The 15,000-nt window shown below is 51.8% G+C and overlaps 1 protein-coding gene across 1 annotated transcript in view; it reads right to left on the bottom strand.

Annotated features, from left to right (window-relative positions):
• LOC134065865 (nebulin-like) overlaps positions 1 to 13,911 on the bottom strand; it is an 89,417-nt gene extending 75,506 nt beyond the window's left edge. Inside the window, exons 1-3 of the mRNA XM_062520960.1 lie at positions 13,792 to 13,911; positions 4,137 to 4,208; positions 931 to 1,035 (exon numbers count right to left, since the gene is read on the bottom strand). The gene's annotated coding sequence lies outside the window, so the exon portion shown is untranslated. The remainder of the gene's footprint in view (positions 1 to 930; positions 1,036 to 4,136; positions 4,209 to 13,791) is intronic.
• Between the last annotated feature and the right edge of the window lie 1,089 nt (positions 13,912 to 15,000).

Below are 15,000 nucleotides of genomic sequence, written 5' to 3'. Positions count from 1 at the left end.
GGTCAAACAAGTCCTACCAAACAACAACTGCTCGGATCAATTGATTGATTGATTGGATAAAAGCGTCAGCTAAATAAATAAATAATCAGCGTGACATGGCCATTGCTTTTGTCTTCACTAAGGGGATCCGCCTCTCTCTTAAGTAGGGTCAACAGAGAGCCATGGCAGGACTTCACCAGAGTGGATGTGTCAGTCAGGGGAGAGTGGATGTGTCAGTCAGGGGAGAGTGGATGTGTCAGTCAGGGGAGAGTGGATGTGTCAGTCAGGGGAGAGTGGATGTGTCAGTCAGGGGAGAGTGGATGTGTCAGTCAGGGGAGAGTGGATGTGTCAGTCAGGGGAGAGTGGATGTGTCAGTCAGGGGAGAGTGGATGTGTGTATGTTGGCGTATGCTGAGGTAAGGTAATGTTGCTTTGCTGCATAATATTAATTTATGTGAAAGGGCATAGGCTCCATGTACAGTATATGGGAGTGATGTCAGTGTGGCATCACTGTCTGTTTCTCAAGCTAGGCTGATTGTCCAGGACAGCCACAGCAGTGTGTGTGTGTGTGTGTGTGTGTGTGTGTGTGTGTGTGTGTGTGTGTGTGTGTGTGTGTGTGAGTTTGTGGCTAGTCATCCAGGACAGCCACAGTACTTGAGAACATTCTTGAGCTGCACAACAAGTTTTCCAACGATGCTGTCAGCACGGACACACACACACACACACACACACACACTCACCTCAGACACACACACTCACCTCAGACACACACACGTACTGACCTCAGATACAAACACACACTCACCTCAGACACATACACACACTCACCTCAGACACACACACACACACACACACACACACACACACTCACCTCAGACACACACACACACACACACACACACAAACACACACTCTCACACACACACACACACACACACACACACACACTCACCTCAGATACGAGAGTGCCCACGTGTTTGGCATGCTGGATCACGGGTGTGTCGGGCCCAACGGTGCACTGCCACTTGGTCTTCTCGTACTCCTCCTTATACTTCACCTACACACACACACACACACACACACACACACACACACACACACACACACACAAGAACACACACATACAAACACACCTCAGACGTTCTTGTACTCCTCCTTATATTCCACCTACACACAGAGAAAGCATAGCATATACTTCACACACACACACACACACACACACACACACACACACACACACACACACACACACACATACACACACACACACACACACACACACACACACTCCCCTCAGACCTTCCCATACGCCTCCTTATACTCCACCTACACACAGACAGGAGGTCTCACACAGGCACCCTCACAAATTAACATGCCCACTTCTAAGTGCACTGGGCACAGAAACGGATGCCCACTTCTAAGTGCACTGGGCAGAGAAACGGATGCCCACTTCTAAGTGCACTAGGCACAGAAACGGATGCCCACTTCTAAGTGCACTCAGCAGTGTGATGGCCTAGCCATACTTTACTCAGACAAGAAAAGTGCTCATGAGGGGATAGTTTTGCTGCAGGTAACGCCTCTATTCCTCTCTCATGAGGAGGAGTGGCTGTGTGTTGATCAGAAGCTCAAGAGCATGTTGCCCGGAGGTGATGGATGAGCTGCTGATGAAGGTGTTGAGGGCCAATCAGGTGACAGAGCAGCCAGAGGAGGAGGGGCCACTCATGTGTACTTTTAGCTCAAGATAAGAGCTGTCTAGTCAGAGGCTGATGAAGCACAGGTGCATGCTCACCTAGACACCAAATACACACATGACATATGAGCTGTGTGCTTCCAACTGTTACATTAGGAAACACACTCAAAGCACTGTCTGTATACACTCAAAGCACTGTCCGTAGTACACTCAAAGCACTGTCCGTAGTACACTCAAAGCACTGTCCGTAGTACACTCAAAGCACTGTCCGTAGTACACTCAAAGCACTGTCCGTAGTACACTCAAAGCACTGTTCATAGTACACTCAAAGCACTGTCCGTAGTACACTCAAAGCACTGTCCGTAGTACACTCAAAGCACTGTCCGTAGTACACTGAGCTGAACTCTGTAAGTGTGTCACTTCTCCGCTCAATAAAAAGCAATCATGTTTAATCATCATTTTAAGATGGATGAAGAGAAAATCTGAAAGCTGTCTGACTCCTCTGTCCAGACGACACATGATTGTATATTGATGAACATCTGCAAGAGAGAGTAGGACAGAACCTCTTGACCAACCAAGGCAGTCTAGCAAATATAATGCCACAACAACGACAGGTCTGACCAGAGCTGTGTAGAGCCTCAGGATCGGACTTATTCTCTCAGCCTCAACCCAGATGGGGAAAACATCCGATAAGAAAGGGCATTGGCATTAAAAAGCAAAAACACTTCTGAGGCAAATGTCACAGTTATTGATCAAAAACATTTCCACTGAACATTTCTGACAAAATCCACGAATGTCTCCCCACAATTGTATCTGACTTTGGCTATGAGTGCAGCACAGCTCCTTTGGCTATGAGTGCAGCAACAGCAGCTTCTCTCACATGGCAGCTGGAGCTCACTGCAGCCCTCTCTGTTGCGCTGCCTCTTGGTTTGAGGCAAAACCCATTTGAGTGTCTGATCTGGTTATGACGGGAAATTAAACTCTTAGCTCTAATACACAATGAATTAAAGTGAATTAAAGTCGTCCGCAGCACATTTTAATATGCACACAAACACAGAGAGGAGCATTCAACTCACGCCATTAATACAGGGAGACTCTCATAATTGGACTGTCCCTTGTCATTATAGGGCAAATGGAGCGCACAGAATCAACTCTAACTGAAGCCCCGCGGGCTGGACATGGAGACCCTTGCGTACCCTGCTCTCTCCTCAGCTATTGGACTAGAGGTTAGCGCCCTGCTGTCTCCTCAGCTATTGGACTACAGGTTAGCGTCCTGCTCTCTCCTCAGCTATTGGACTAGAGGTTAGCGTGCTGCTCTCTCCTCAGCTATTGGACTACAGGTTAGCGTCCTGCTCTCTCCTCAGCTATTGGACTAGAGGTTAGCGTCCTGCTGTCTCCTCAGCTATTGGACTAGAGGTTAGCGTACCCTGCTCTCTCCTCAGCTATTGGACTAGAGGTTAGCGTCCTGCTCTCTCCTAAGCTATTGGACTAGAGGTTAGCGTACCCTGCTCTCTCCTCAGCTATTGGACTAGAGGTTAGCCTCCTGCTCTCTCCTCAGCTATTGGACTAGAGGTTAGTGTCTTGCTCTCTCCTCAGCTATTGGACTAGAGGTTAGCGTACCCTGCTCTCTCCTCAGCTATTGGACTAGAGGTTAGCGTACCCTGCTCTCTCCTCAGCTATTGGACTAGAGGTTAGCATCCTGCTCTCTCCTCAGCTATTGGACTAGAGGTTAGCGTGCTGCTCTCTCCTCAGCTATTGGACTAGAGATTAGCGTCCTGCTGTCTCCTCAGCTATTGGACTAGAGGTTAGCGTACCCTGCTCTCTCCTCAGCTATTGGACTAGAGGTTAGCGTGCTGCTCTCTCCTCAGCTATTGGACTAGAGATTAGCGTCCTGCTGTCTCCTCAGCTATTGGACTAGAGATTAGCGTCCTGCTCTCTCCTCAGCTATTGGTGCAGCTGGAGATTACACAGCACCACCCCCAGCCGTCAGGACCTTCAGGACACGCCCCCTGACTCTCAGTCCACCGATCCAGCTCAATTAGCCGTGCTGGCAAAACACAGCGAGCTCAGCGCTAGTTTTCTATTTCTAAACCTATTAAAGGATTTCTCTCCCCACCCCTGAAATCCAACACAGGTGGCGCCAGCTCGTTAACCACCTCCACCACCGCAAGTGCACCGTTAGCGGCGCGAGTGTTAACCTCCACCTCCACCCAGTTAGCAGCGCTAATGTTAACCACCACCTCCACCACCGCAAGTGCACCGTTAGCAGTTAGGGTAAAGCTGCTGAATCCCGTGCCATCTGCAGCTTAGGAGCGGAGAGCACGACACACACGACACAGCTGAGCTCACATCACTCAGGACACACACACGCACACGCACACGCACACGCACACACACACACACACACACACACACACACACACACACACACACACACACACACACACACACTGCTGAGCTCTACTCACATCACTCAGGATCACGCTGCACCTCCGGGCGTGTGCCAGGGTGGGGTCATCGTACGCAGGCTTCTGAGAGGCCTGAGGAGGAAGAAAAGGTGACCAGTTACCCTGAGGGCCCAAGGTCGCGACAACAGAGGGCCAAGGTCATGAGGAGAATGTACAACACAGCGTAGCTCACCTCTGCATCATCCTTCACAATACTCTTCGCCCTCGCGCGCACTTTGACCTCGGTCTCCTCAAAACTCTTCGCCCTCATACGCACTTTCACCCCCGCCTCCTCAATACTCTTCGCCCTTGACCTCACCTTGACCCCCGTCTCCTCCACATTTACTCCAGAAATGTCTTCCCTCGTACGCACTTTGACCTCTGTCTCCTCAAAATTTACTCCAGAACTGTTTTCCCTCGTACGCACTTTGACCGTCTCCTCAACGTTTGTATGCACTTTCACAGTCTCCTTTATGTCCATATTCACTTCAACCTCTGTCTCCTCAGCGTCCGTACGCACTTTGACCTCTGTCTCCTCAGCGTCCGTACGCACTTTGACCTCTGTCTCCTCAGCGTCCGTACGCACTTTGACCTCTTCCTCAGCGTCCGTACGCACTTTGACCTCTGTCTCCTCAGCGTCCGTATGCACTTTGACTTCTGTCTCCTCAGCGTCCGTATGCACTTTGACTTCTGTCTCCTCAGCGTCCGTACGCACTTTGACCTCTGTCTCCTCAGCGTTTACTCCAGAAGCATCCATGTCGACTGCTGGGCAGAGTGCAGAGTGGCCGGTGTGAACAGCACAGTCCTGGGCTGGACAGCTGGACCCAAATGAGAGCCTGAACCGCGGTGCTCTGGGCTACGACTGACCGCTTGTCCAGTGCGACTTCTGTTCCTCACTGTAACTCTGAGCGCTTGTCCAGTATGGCTCCTGCTCCCTCTCTCTCTAGCCCAGTTGGGGACTCCTTATCAGGCCCAAGCTCCCGATTTAGCCCCTACTTGGGTCTTTATCGCCCGTGCTATGCAGGGAGGCAGCGCTAGACGTTAGTGCCGGGTCAGGAACGCTGTCGCACACAGAAAGGAATGTCTGCTGTCCTGTTCTCTATTGCATGCCCTGTGTGTGTGTGTGTGTGTCTGCTGTCCTGTTCTCTATTGCATGCCCTGTGTGTGCTGTCCACTTCTGTTCTCTTGTGCATGTCCTGTAGGAGTAGCAGGTCCACGCTAAAGCTTTAGTACAAAGGGGGGAAAGTGTCTCCTGTGACTGCTGAGTTGCTTGGCCCGATGACCAAGGGCAAGATGAGCACAGGGACTGCCAACACTTGGCCTACTGTACTCTACTGTACCTCTGATAGCAACTGCAGCATTAATCACGCGAGGCATCTGTGATATGACATGCTGCATTGCAGAGTTCCTCACAGTGGATGTAGCAGAAGGAATTGGACATCAATTACATCTGTGCTGTTTGCGCTGTGATTAGTTCACACCATTAACTACTTCTAGACGGGCGACATATCATCTACTGTATATAGAGGCAATCAACACAGTAGTTTTACGCATTGTAGTTGTACTATTGCTATCTAAGGTCTCCTGTGCAATGCAGCTCGAACGCTAATCCTCACTCTGTAAGTGGCTTTGGGTAAAAAGTGTGTGTGCTGCTAACTGCACAAATGCAAATGTGAATGCAAATCCTGTCATGGTGTTGTCCCAGTCAGAGCTCCAGAGGCTACACGCCACCTCACCTGGCCAGGAGAGGAGAGAGAGGAGGAGAGAAGGAGAGAGAGGAGGAGAGGAGGTACAGGAGAGAGAGAGAGAGAGGAGGAGAGGAGGTACAGGAGAGGAGAGAGAGGAGGAGAGAAGGAGAGAGAGGAGGAGAGGAGGTACAGGAGAGAGAGAGAGAGAGGAGGAGAGGAGGTACAGGAGAGGAGAGAGAGGAGGAGAGCAGGTACAGGAGAGGAGAGAGAGGAGGAGAGCAGGTACAGGAGAGGAGAGAGAGGAGGAGAGAAGGAGAGAGAGGAGGAGAGCAGGTACAGGAGAGAGAGAGAGAGGAGGAGGAGAGCAGGTACAGGAGAGAGAGAGAGAGGAGGAGGAGAGCTTGTACAGGAGAGAGAGAGAGGAGGAGAGCAGGTACAGGAGAGGAGAGAGAGGAGGAGAGCAGGTACAGGAGAGGAGAGAGAGGAGGAGAGAAGGAGAGAGAGGAGGAGAGGAGGTACAGGAGAGAGAGAGAGAGAGGAGGAGAGGAGGTACAGGAGAGGAGAGAGAGGAGGAGAGCAGGTACAGGAGAGGAGAGAGAGGAGGAGAGAAGGAGAGAGAGGAGGAGAGGAGGTACAGGAGAGAGAGAGAGAGAGGAGGAGAGGAGGTACAGGAGAGGAGAGAGAGGAGGAGAGCAGGTACAGGAGAGGAGAGAGAGGAGGAGAGCAGGTACAGGAGAGGAGAGAGAGGAGGAGAGAAGGAGAGAGAGGAGGAGAGCAGGTACAGGAGAGAGAGAGAGAGGAGGAGGAGAGCAGGTACAGGAGAGAGAGAGAGAGGAGGAGGAGAGCTTGTACAGGAGAGAGAGAGAGGAGGAGAGCAGGTACAGGAGAGGAGAGAGAGGAGGAGAGCAGGTACAGGAGAGGAGAGAGAGGAGAAGAGCAGGTACGGGAGAGGAGAGAGAGGAGGAGAGCAGGTACAGGAGAGAGAGGAGGAGAGCAGGTACGGGAGAGAGAGAGAGAGGAGGAGAGCAGGTACAGGAGAGAGAGAGAGAGGAGGAGAGCAGGTACAGGAGAGAGAGAGAGAGGAGGAGAGCAGGTACAGGAGAGGAGAGAGAGGAGGAGAGCAGGTACAGGAGAGAGAGGAGGAGAGCAGGTACGGGAGAGAGAGGAGGAGAGCAGGTACAGGAGAGAGAGAGAGAGGAGGAGGAGAGCAGGTACAGGAGAGGAGAGAGTGGAGGAGAGCAGGTACAGGAGAGGAGAGAGAGGAGGAGAGGAGGTACAGGAGAGGAGAGAGAGGAGGAGAGAAGGAGAGGAGAGAGAGGAGGAGAGCAGGTACAGGAGAGAGAGGAGGAGGAGAGTGCAGGAGGACGCTGGCCAGATGAAGTCTTTATGAACTCCTATGGTGCCATGAGCAAACAAAGACTCCTCAAAAGAGAGTTCCAGTTGGCACAACAGGACGGCAGTTGGAGCAAGAAAGGAATCCAAGCTAGAGGCGACATTCCCTGGACCCACAATCCCCTGTTCAGACGCCGCTTATTTGTTAAGTGTGTTAACGGAGCCTAATGCAATTAGATAAAGTGGGCTTGCCGTGGCCTACAGTAATACTTACAGCAAGTGATCCTGGAGCAGCTCTTGGATGGAGTTTACTGTTGGCCACAACTAAGCAGTCTAACTAAGCAGTCCCCATTCATATGGCTAAGCCTGTGGAGCAGGGGAGAGGGATGGATAGATAGAAAGAAAGAGAGAAAGAAAGAGAGAAAGAAAGAAAGAAAGAAAGACCTGCTGATGTGACTACCAGCCGACTCCAACCATCATACATGACTCTACCCAGCCGACTCCAACCACTCCCACACAACCACATCACTCCCTTAGATAAGAGGAGAGAGAACGTCCCGAACCACCTCATCCCCTTAGATGAGAGGAGCGACGGTCCCAAAGGCACTTCTGAACATTCACGTCCACCCACACACACTCTCAGCAGTGGAGCTACACTGTCAGTGCTGGAGAGTGCTGGAGCTACGCTGTGGAGAGTGCTGGAGCTCCACTGTGGAGAGTGCTGGAGAGTGCTGGAGCTACACTGTCAGTGGTGGAGAGTGGTGGAGCTACGCTGTGGAGAGTGCTGGAGCTACACTGTCAGTGCTGGAGAGTGCTGGAGCTACACTGTGGAGAGTGCTGGAGCTACGCTGTCAGTGGTGGAGAGTGCTGGAGAGTGCTGGAGCTACACTGTCAGTGGTGGAGAGTGGTGGAGCTACGCTGTGGAGAGTGCTGGAGCTACACTGTCAGTGCTGGAGAGTGCTGGAGCTACACTGTGGAGAGTGCTGGAGCTACGCTGTCAGTGGTGGAGAGTGCTGGAGAGTGCTGGAGCTACACTGTCAGTGGTGGAGAGTGCTGGAGCTACGCTGTCAGTGCTGGAGAGTGCTGGAGCTACGCTGGTGGAGAGTGCTGGAGAGTGCTGGAGCTACGCTGTGGAGAGTGGTGGAGCTACACTGTCAGTGGTGGACAGTGCTGGAGCTACACTGTCAGTGGTGGAGAGTGCTGGAGCTACACTGTGGAGAGTGCTGGAGAGTGGTGGAGCTACACTGTCAGTGCTGGAGCTACACTGTCAGTGCTGGAGAGTGCTGGAGCTACGCTGTCAGTGGTGGAGAGTGCTGGAGCTACGCTGTGGAGAGTGCTGGAGAGTGGTGGAGCTACGCTGTGGAGAGTGGTGGAGCTACACTGTCAGTGCTGGAGAGTGGTGGAGCTACGCTGTGGAGAGTGGTGGAGCTACACTGTCAGTGCTGGAGAGTGGTGGAGCTACGCTGTGGAGAGTGGTGGAGCTACGCTGTCAGTGCTGGACAGTGGTGGAGCTACGCTGTCAGTGGTGGAGAGTGGTGGAGCTACGCTGTCAGTGGTCAAAAAGCCAACTGTGCGCTTCACTCTTCCACTGTCGCTCAAGAGCTGCTCCCTAAACTGCCCAAAGTGCTGGTCAGTGGGGTAGCTGCTACACTCTGAATCTACTGAGGCGATTAGGCACTAGAATATAAGCATACAACTAATGGTCAAGTGTAATGGTCAAAATAAAATATACGTCCAGTACATTTTGGGGTCAAATCATAACTTGTAAAACCTACATGTAGGGACTTAAGGGTGAACAGGATTAAGTCCAATCACTTGGATGGCTTTATGTGTGCATTGGCTGTTGTAATTGTAACACACAAGAGGGACGATGAAAAGATAGCAGAATGCCAACTGGAGCAGGAGACAGCAGTAGGACATTTCTTCTCTCATCAGTATTATGATAATAGTCAGCACAACACATCACACTGCATACACAATGAGAACACCATGGCATTTCATTAAATATGCCACTACTGATGAAGTCATTAGATATGAACTCCTTCTTCTGTTCCTTTTTCCCAAACTCATTTGAGAGTTTGAGTTGCTCTATTGTTATTGCTGTCATTTGCTTGGGACTAAAGTGTTTGTTAAAAACATAAACATCCACTAACTATATACTAGATCTATAATAGCTCTGAAGCCAGACAGCTGCTTGAGCTCATTATGACATCATGAAATGGAACCTTCAATTAGCAGCATTCTAATCATATATTTGCCATCGCACTCCTCGGAGAAGAACAGAGTTGTTATTGTGTTGACTGAGGGTTGATGAGAAACGCCACCGCTCCTCCTCAATTCTCTGGCCATAGCTCCTCTGGGACCTCCAGAGAGGAGGAGGAGGAGGAGGAGGGAGCCTCTCACAGCATGGTGGCATTATAAAAGAGGACAACAAAAACAACAGCAACTCCAATAACAACATCCTTCTGTGGCGCCACATACCACAGACAAATGAGTCGTCAGACTCAGGCAAGCTGTTTACGAGCGCGCTGCTGTTTGCAGTAAAGGTCGCCGCATTACTCTCCCTGCCAATCAGACTTCACAGAGCAGCGCGCTACGAGCCAATCACGTCCACCGTGCCCCCAGCCTCTTGGCATCTCTTAATGGGAAACAGGAGGATCAGGCCGCTGCATCAGTCCGCACACGCAGCAGTGCTCCATCACCCAGGACCCACAGACCTCTTTCTGCCTTTAGTGCAAATAAACTACCACAGCAGTGCTCCATCGTCCAGGACCCACAGACCTCTTTCTGCCTTTAGTGCAAATAAACTACCACAGCAGTGCTCCATCACCCAGGACCCACAGACCTCTTTCTGCCTTTAGTGCAAATAAACTACCATAGCAGTGCTCCATCACCCAGGACCCACAGACCTCTTTCTGCCTTTAGTGCAAATAAACTACCACAGCAGTGCTCCATCACCCAGGACCCACAGACCTCTTTCTGCCTTTAGTGCAAATAAACTACCACAGCAGTGCTCCATCGCCTAGGACCCACAGACCTCTTTCTGCCTTTAGTGCAAATAAACTACCACAGCAGTGCTCCATCACCCAGGACCCACAGACCTCTTTCTGCCTTTAGTGCAAATAAACTACCACAGCAGTGCTCCATCGTCCAGGATGCTCCATCGCCCAGGACCCACAGACCTCTTTCTGCCTTTAGTGTAAATCAACTACCCCGATAGAAACAGGCCCGTTCTGTAGCCCTGTACACAACCATCTCTCTCTAAAAATGGGTTAGCGCCCTTCACCTGAGGTCAGACCACAGGAGGCTAGCTAGTAGCTCTGTTAGCATGGCCGGTGCTGGAGTGCTGGGCTCAGGGCTGGAGGTTTGGGGGAGATTAGGGGACGACGGGACGGTACCAGTGCACCCATCCGTGACATCCTTGGCCAGGGGAGCATGCCAACAGGATTTGTGTTAGCCGTTAGCAGAGCCTCAGATGCTGGCTAAATCAGGCGGCCATCTGGCCTCCGTGCTCACTCGACCGTTCAGACGTGGGGAGGAGGGAGGGGGGGGGGGGATAAAACAACCCCACAAGGACATTCACAGGGATCTGGATATCAACCAATCAGAAAGCACACAACAGCAATCACACAACTCCAGTTACACTTACTCAAGTGACAGGTCCTTTATGGACGGCTCAGTTAAGATCAAGCTTTTATCACTGGCGTTAGCTTGTGCTCCTTTAGCACAAACCCTAAATGACGTGTGCCCCTGTCACCCTTATCTTGATCCCAAGTCCCATAATGTCATAAACTCCTTTCTTTCCTTCGGCTATATTTTGTCACTCATTCGGCCTCTGCATCTTTTAAGATGACAGCAGCGTCTTGTGTTTAATCTCTCATCTTACAAACTAGAGAGGGAGTCCCTCCACCTGGCCACTAGCCTGGTTCTCTGGGCCACTACACCTGCTGTTTGACCGCCACACCAAAAAGTCAGGCCCGTAGGTATAAAAGTCAGGCCCGTAGGTATAAAAGCCAGACCCGTAGGTATAAAAGTCAGGCCCGTAGGTATAAAAGCCAGACCCGTAGGTATAAAAGTCAGGCCCGTAGGTATAAAAGCCAGGCCCGTAGGTATAAAAGCCAGGCCCGTAGGTATAAAAGTCAGGCTCGTTGGTATAAAAGCCAGGCCCGTAGGTATAAAAGCCCGGCCCTTTGGTATAAAAGCCAGGCTCGTTGGTATAAAAGCCAGGCCCTTTGGTATAAAAGCCAGGCCCTTTGGTATAAAAGCCAGGCTCGTTGGTATGGCAGTCAGAGACTCAGAGTCTAACCCTAGCCCTTCAGGAGGAGTGCCCATGTGTTTCACACAAACTGACACTCTGCATATGAGATAGTGAAGAAGTCTTCACAGGTATACCTCTGAAATATCTAACACCACCAATAATGTCTACTTGTGACATGACAAGACTATTTCAATAGATTTTCCTTTTACAAAATGCTCCCATTATTTAAAAAGTTTATCAGACGGTTGAATTGTGACATGACAGTACTACAGGGTCTCCTGGCCTCTCTGCAGGGTCTCCTGCTGCCTCTGGTCACTCTACAGGGTCTCCTGCTCACTCTACAGGGTCTCCTGCCCACTCTACAGGGTCTCCTACTCACTCTACAGGGGCTCCTGCTGCCTCTGGTCACTCTACAGGGTCTCCTGCCCACTCTACAGGGTCTCCTACTCACTCTACAGGGGCTCCTGCCTACTCTACAGGGTCTCCTGCTGCCTCTGGTCACTCTACAGGGGCTCCTGGTCACTCTACAGGGTCTCCTGCCCACTCTACAGGGTCTCCTGCTGCCTCTGGTCACTCTACAGGGTCTCCTGCCCACTCTACAGGGTCTCCTGCTCACTCTAGCACTCTGCAGGGGCTCACTCTGCTGGTCCAAAGTCGTGCTCAAGAATAGTTGCCGGGGGAAACGCAGAGGCCGAGTCCAAGGAATGCTTCCAAGGAGCCACTGGGGCGGACAGCTGAGCGGGGTGCAGAAACACAGACTCCCGAGCTACACTGCTAGCATCAGGCTAAATGGCCTGATGGCCTTCCAACACCCTCATCCAGTGTGCGTGTGTGTGTGTGTGTGTGTGTGTGTTTGTATGTGTGTCCTCCCCTTGAGCTACATCTGGGAATGGGAGCCTTCCTAAATAAGGCTGCGCTTGTGTATTCTGAAGCGGGTTGATAACAGGCTGGGGAATGCAGGGCGTGCCGCGGCCTCGCTGGGATCGTAAAGGAGCCAGATGTGGAGCGGAGCCAGATGTGGAGCGGAGCCGCTGCAGACCAGCACTCCCCCCGCGGGGACCAGAGGCGGCGCTGTCACCGGGGGGGGGGGGGGGGGGGGGGGGGGCGTAGCACATGCTGTAGTGGAACACAAACAGTAGCCGCTAGCCTGCGTAGCACAGCGCTGACACTTCACATCAATCACACTTCAATCAGTTCTGGATTAAAATGATGTAAAGTTGCTCAAAACACTTGAATCATGAAGGCATCCTGAAATAACCAACGCTGGTGTGTTGACAGAAAACACAGAGACTACAGACGTGTGCTCTATCTTTCTTCACTACAGAAGTGTGTTCTATCTTTCCTCCTCTCCATCCTCCACTATAGACATGTGTTCTATCTTTCCTCCTCTCCATCCTCCACTACAGACTTGTGCTCTATCCTTCCTTTCTTTCTCTCCGTCCTCCACTACAGATGTGTGCTCTATCCTTCCTTTCTTTCTCTCCATCCTCCACTACAGACGTGTGCTCTATCCTTCCTTTCTTTCTCTCCATCCTCCACTACAGACGTGTGTTCTCTCCAGTATAACATCTCTACTCTTTACAGAAGAGCTGCTGACTGCACAGAGTCCAGTGTGTTATCTCCACTCTACTGCATAGAGTCCAGTATAACATCTCTACTCTTTACAGAAGAGCTGCTGACTGCACTGAGTTCAGTTTGTTATCTCCACTCTACTGCATAGAGTCCAGTCTGTCCTCATATGAACCTGTCTGCTGCCCTTTCACAGAATGCAGGGGGGAGGGAGAGAGAGAGGAAGAGAGAAAGAGTGAGAGGGAGATGGAGAGAGAGAGAGGGAGAGAGGGAGGGTGAGAGAGGGAGACAGAGGGAGGAAGAGAGAGATAGAGTGGGAGGGAGGGAGCGGAGGGGGAGAGAGCAAGTGAGTGAGGGAGGGAGGGAGGGAGAGGAAGGAAGAGAGAGATGGAATGGATGATGGAGGGTGGGAGTGAGAGTGGATATCAGAGGGAGAAAGAGAGACAGGGTGATGGAGGGAGACAGGGAGAAAGAGAGACAGAAGAAGAGAGAGAGAGAGTGATGGAGGGAGGTAGACTGAGGGAGTGAGAGATCAGGGGAGGATGAGGAAAACAAATCTCCTGCCCTGTGCGGCTCTCACAGTGTAATTACCTCCGCTGGCTGCAGTCCAGTGCCAGAGTTGAGAGTAATAAGAGCGCTGACCGGGGGGGCTCTGCCCCTGATGCCCCCACCCTGTGGCCCCCGTGGCTAATTACCCCGGCGGGGGGGGGGGGCGGGGGGGGAGCAGAGTGAGAGGAGGGAGGTGATCTAGTGATCTGAGCGAGCGGAATGATGTGGTCACACAGCTGAGTGCCCAGCGGGGGCCAACGGGGACGAGAGGATCGCTTACCTGCGCCAGCTGCCGCCTGTCCGGCTCGTCCCGCCATCCACCACATCTGCTGGGGCTGGATCCACAAGTGTGTGTGTGTGTGTGTGTGTGCGTGCGTGTGTGTGTGACTGTGTGCGTGCGTGTGTGTGTGCGTGCGGGCGCGCGCGCGTGTGTGTGTGTGTGTGTGTGTGTGTGTGTGTGCGTGCGTGCGTGCGCGTGTGTGTATGTATGTGTGTGTGTGTGCAAGCTGAGTTGCTGATTGGGACGGGAGGTTGGAGAGGTGTGGCCACTCTGACTCTGCCAACAACCCAAACCGGAACATTCTAGAAAACGCAGGGGACGCACAATTAGCCCAAACGCTCACACACACACACACACACAAACACAAACACAATGTTGTGGCATTTCCAGACTGGAGTCAGAGAGAGGTGTTCTTACCTGGGCGTTGTAGAGCACTGGGCCCAACAGGGTTCAGGAAACTCCATGGGCGACTGGGCGTGTAAATATCCTCATATTTGTGCTCCATGGGCGTGTAAACATCCTCATGCTTGTGGACCTCGTTGGAATTCATGATTCTACTTCTACTTGGTGGGCAGCCGTGGTGTACTGGTTAGCGCATCGGGCTTGTAACTGGAGGGTTGCCGGTTCGATCCCCGACCAGTCCACCACGGCTGAAGTGCCCTTGAGCAAGGCACCTAACCCCTCACTGCTCCGCACCGCTGGTTGGGCAGGCAGCTCACTGCTCTGGGTTGTGTGATTCACCTCACTGTGTGTTCACTGTGTGCTGTGTGTTCACTAATTCGGTTAAATTGGGTTAAATGCAGAGAACTGAATTTCCCTCACGGGATCAAAAAAGTATATATTCTATTCTATTCTACTATGCGACTGTAGCCACGTAACACACTGTGTAGTGTGTGTGTGGGCGGAATCTGAGTGGGTGAGTGTGTGTGTGTGTGTGTGTGTGTGTGTGTGCGCGCATGTGTGTGTGTCATATGTGTGCATGTCTGTGTGTGTGTGTGTGTGTGTGTGTGAGTGGAATCTGAGTGGGTGAGTGTGTGTGTGTGTGAGTGGAATCTGTGTCATTAGAGTCTGTGGTGTAGAACTGGACAGGACAACATGTGGGTGTATGTGCATGAGAATATGACAGTTGAGAAATGTGGTTGTAGGAGGACTGAGATTAGTACGAGTGTGTGTATGTGATGTGTGTGTGAATTTTTATGTGTGTAGCTT

This window comes from Sardina pilchardus, chromosome 19 (assembly GCF_963854185.1).
Source record: "Sardina pilchardus chromosome 19, fSarPil1.1, whole genome shotgun sequence".
In the NCBI taxonomy this organism is placed as follows: domain Eukaryota; kingdom Metazoa; phylum Chordata; class Actinopteri; order Clupeiformes; family Clupeidae; genus Sardina; species Sardina pilchardus.
Note: the sequence above shows the minus strand (reverse complement) of the source record. Positions and strands in the feature narration are given on the sequence as shown.